The sequence below is a fragment of the Dipodomys spectabilis genome, unplaced genomic scaffold, assembly GCF_019054845.1.
Source record: "Dipodomys spectabilis isolate Male_0828 unplaced genomic scaffold, ASM1905484v1 ptg000936l, whole genome shotgun sequence".
NCBI classification, from domain to species: domain Eukaryota; kingdom Metazoa; phylum Chordata; class Mammalia; order Rodentia; family Heteromyidae; genus Dipodomys; species Dipodomys spectabilis.
Window position 1 is genome coordinate 43,161 of NW_024871613.1, and position 4,728 is coordinate 47,888.

At 36.6% G+C, this 4,728-nt stretch overlaps 1 non-coding gene across 1 annotated transcript; it reads right to left on the bottom strand.

The window, feature by feature from the left end:
* Window positions 1–3,611: 3,611 nt before the first annotated feature.
* LOC122102902 lies at window positions 3,612–3,718 on the bottom strand. The gene has a single exon (XR_006146630.1). It is a non-coding gene; the product is annotated as a U6 spliceosomal RNA (small nuclear RNA).
* Between the last annotated feature and the right edge of the window lie 1,010 nt (window positions 3,719–4,728).

Sequence of the window (4,728 nt, forward strand, 5' to 3'; positions counted from 1 at the left end):
GTGTGTGTGTGTGTGTGTATATATATATATATATATATATTCACACACACACACACACACACACACGTTTATGTAGATTGGGAGATGTCAGGCCTGACAGCTCAAGCAAGAGCTCATGTTGCATCATGGAGCCTATAGATGGAGACAGGTAGAATTTCTATATTGCAGCACAGTGGCAGAATTTGAGTAACCTCAGTCTTCTCTCTGAAGTTCATTAAATCATTGGATAAAGCCAATTCCTTTTAAGAAACGTTATCTTTTTTTTTTTTTTTTACCAGTGCTGGGATAGTGCCCATGACCTGAGTACAAACACTAACACTAGTGTGTGCATGAGCATGCACCTGCACACACATGAAGTTTATCTTATATTAAGAGTTTCCAGTCTAGTTTATTGTATTAAAAAAATAAAGCAAAACAGAATGGGCTGGGAAGGTGGCTTAGTGGTAGAGTGCTTGCCTTGCATTCATGAGGCCTTGGGTTCGATTCCTTAGCACCATATATGCAGAAAAATCCAAAGTGGCACTGTTGCTCAAGTGGTAGAGCACTAGCCTTGGTCTGAAGAGCTGAGGGACAGTGCCCAGGGCCCAGAGTTCAGACCCCAGGACTGACCAAAAAAACCCCAAAAATAAAAAAACCAGAATTGTGGATAATAGCTTTTCCTGTGTAATAAGTGAACCAAGAAGTACTTAAATTACTTGTTTTAAGTTTTATGGTCTACATTTTGGGGTATTCTCAGCTTGTTATTTTGTATTAATACTGTTTAAATAACATATAAGACTTCAATCTTCTGGTTCCTTGGTTGAGGGTTGCTGGTTGGGATTCTGTTACTCCTATGACCAGTATTTCATGTTGTGTCTTTATTACATCTTATATATCTAGTAGGATGGCCAAGGCTCTTCATATGAATGTTTAGGACAGTGAACGACTTGTCAAACTGGTGTCTATATGGTTTTTACTGATATCCCTTTGGCCAAAGCAGATTAAATGGCAAATTGTAAGTCATTGCACCAGGGTGCACTGAGTATTTGGGTACAGGGAAATATGCCATTTGATAAAAATTAGTGAAACATTATAACATAAGAAACAGGTCTGTATACATTTTTTGGGTAAAAAATACTAAATTATAACACACGCTGTCCATGGTGCTTAAACTTGTAAATGAATGAGGTAGAGCATAAATGCTCAATGGAGTCCTAGGATAGCTTTTCAGTAATTAAAAAAATATTTTATATGTCTCTTAAGTGTATTTCACTAATAACTAGTTTTAGTGAAGATGTGATGTGTTCTTTTGGTTTCAATTATTCAATTATTTTTGTGGGAACATTAGTTTTTACCAGTTCTGTATGTATATTAACTAAGAAATGAAATGAGTTTATACTATCTAGTATAGTATACTAATGGACTGTGGATTCCTCTTTAGTAAAGAGTTTAATGGTCTACTTGACACAGTCAAGATTCTTTCCCAAGAAGGCTTTATGCTTATCCAGTTCATGTATAATGGTTTTTTTTTTTTTTTGGGGGGGGGGGTCCAGTCGTGGGGCCTGAACTCTGGGCCTGGGCGCTGTCCCTCAGCTCTTCAGCTCAAGGCTAGCGCTCTACCACTTGAGCCACAGCGCCACTTCCGGCTTTTTTCTTTTTGCTTATGTGGTGCTGAGGAATCGAACCCAGGGCCTCATGCATGCAAGGCAAGCCCTCTACCACTGAGCCACCTTCCCAGCCCCATGTATAATGTTTTGAGAAGGAAAATCTGGAGCACAATCACACAGGTTCTTTCCTGACTACCTCACTTGCCTTCTCTTCCAGCCATGGTTTCAGAATCTCCTGTTCATTATCAACAGCAAGAAAGAATGAAAGGATCTGTGGTGAGTTGCTTTTCATTTCTCACTTTGTTTTACATTCCATTTTATGAACGTAAGAGTGTCCAAGATGGAAAAACAGAAAAACAGATTCAGCTTCAGAAAAATGTTTCTAAATCAGTTAAAAATGGCTTGTAGACTTTGCAGATTATGAAATCTTACATTCTAAGTTGAGTGCAGATTGGCTTCAGTTTGTTTAGTTTTTTCTGATGTGAGAAAAAGGAGTCACATTTGTTATGAGATTGAAAGTAGGTGACTTCGCATGGAAGGTGAAGGTTCACTAGCAACTTGTCAGAGATCCCATCCTCATGAGTAACATTAAGCTCTTAATAAAGTTTTACTACAGTTGCTTAAACAGTGTGGTCCCACACAACTTTTGATATTCTGTGGGACTGAGTAGCTATATGTACATAAATTACTCTCCATACATAGTTCTTGGACTGTTTCATGGTCTTTATCTTACTTGATACTTAGGCTATATTTGATGATATAGTCTATGGCCTTCTAGAAATCCCTCTGTTTTATTCTAAGGTGTCTTCACAAGACTCTTTCTAAAATTTTCTCTATTCATTCTGTTTCTTGCTTACTAGGTTTCTTTATTTCATTCTTTCTTTGTATTTGTTTTTCTCTGTCTCTTTCTCAGTTCTTGTACCTCCATATATTTCTCATTTTTTTTCTTCACATGCTTTATCTGGGAACTAGTTTTCTTACTGATCAATTTATCTTTGCTGATGTGGCTCTTATAATTGACATTTCTCTTACCTATTATAGAGGGAAATTGTTGCTACCTGAGGTAGTTCTACAGGATTCTGGAGCCAAAGAAAATCACACAAACACAGACATAAACTGAGAGAGAGAGGGTGAAACGGGGCATCCCAAGGCTCACTAGCACTTGGGCCCTGAGTCTCCACAGGCAAGCATATTTGCTTGAATTTACAAAGGGAAAGTTACCATGGATACTTGTAAAAAATAGACCATTGAGCTGGGCACGAGTGGCTCACACTTGTAATTATAGCTACTCAGAAAGCAGAATCATAGATTGTGGTTCAAAGAATGGTTAATGTAGCTACACAGAATGGTAGATTTAAGAAATTGTAATTCTATGGCCTTTTAAACATGGCTTTGGAGACTTTGAGTTTCAACATACAGCTTTTATTATCTAGATGTCAGCTCTATATATTATTATGAATAGTTTATATAGGTGGTCATACAATTTGGGCTGATATTTGCTTCATTTCATATTAGTATTTGTGTTTTCCATTATTGATTTTTACTTCTGATATCTTTGTATTCATTTCTTTCTTTCTATATATTTCGTATATGTCTTTTTCAAAGTATATGAGTTTTTTCTTTCTGTTCAAGCCAGACAGTGCCTTCTATATTAACTATATATTACAGTGTTAATGCAGTTTAATTTTGATGGCCACTTTGCTATTTGTTATTTGTTTGTCTCATATGATACTCATTTCCTATTTTGTTTCCATGTAACCTGCATACGTCCTTCCATATACTGTAAAGCACCTCTAGTATAACCTGTAGGCATTCCTCTCTACTCTGTAAATCACCTGTCATACCCATTACAATTTAAATCCTATGTAAATAGCTATTATACTGAATTGTTCATAGGATAATGATGGTTTGTTCAAAGACTGAATTTTTTTTTTATTGTGAAAATACTGTACAGAAGGACTACAATTACATGGGCAAGATAATGAGTACATTTCTTATCAAGCATTGTAGCCTCCTCCTTTGTTTAAAAATATGGAACGCTTCACGAATTTGCGTGTCATCCTTATGCAGGGGCCATGCTAATCTTCTCTGTATCGTTCCAATTTTAGTATATGTGCTGCCGAAGCGAACACCAAAGACTGAATGTTTAATACAGTTGCCATACTTTTTCAAATATTTTGGCTCTATGGTTTACTGCATCTGTGCAACTTATAAATATGCAAGGCCCGTATATCCCTTTTAAAGGGCTGTTATGTAGTACCTGTAATCTTGTCTGATAGTCACACTGTGTTCTTCATAAAGAAGTAATTAGAGATTTTTTTTGTACAGAACAAAGGCCATCCTAGGACTGAAGCATAGAGCTTTGGCAGAAGTAAACCATGCACAAAAATTGTATACAGGAACTGCAAGAAAATAAATTTCCTGTCCAGTCTGATTAATTTGTATGGTAGACAAAGGACACTAACATGCTCAGTGTAGTTCACTCTATTATTACCAAGTACTCTAAGAGTTTACAATATTCTCACAGTACCAGCATATGACATCATATAATATAGTTACTTTTCAGTGAGATAATTCCATTAATAACCTAACACTATTGGCCTTTTAGTTTCTTTTTTGGTGGAATTAATTCTTTGAACTCAGGCCCTCATATTTGCCCAGGAAGTACAATATCAGCTGATCCATTTACCTAACCCATGTACTTTATTTTTAATACACTTATGTGTTTGTATATTGAATTTTCATGCTCTATGAATAATGATATGGTGCTATGTTTTCCTTGCACAAATCATTTTCATCATTTCGTCATTTTAGAAAAATTACATAAAATGTATGTTCTATACATTCATACATTCCTTTATCCTTACCTAAACATTTACTGTTGGGTTTTGTTGTTGTTGTTGTTTGTCGATAATGCAGCTTGAACTCTAGGCCTGGGCACTGTCCCTGAGCTCTTCAGCTCAAGGCCAGCGCTCTACCACTTGAGCCACAGCACCACTTTTGGTTTTCTTGTAGTTTATTGGAGTTAAGAGCCTGCCTGGGCTGGTTTTGAACTGCAATCTTCAGATCTCAGCCTCCTCAATCGCTAGGATTACAGGTGTGAGCCACCAGCACATGGCACATTTACTGTTTTATATCTATG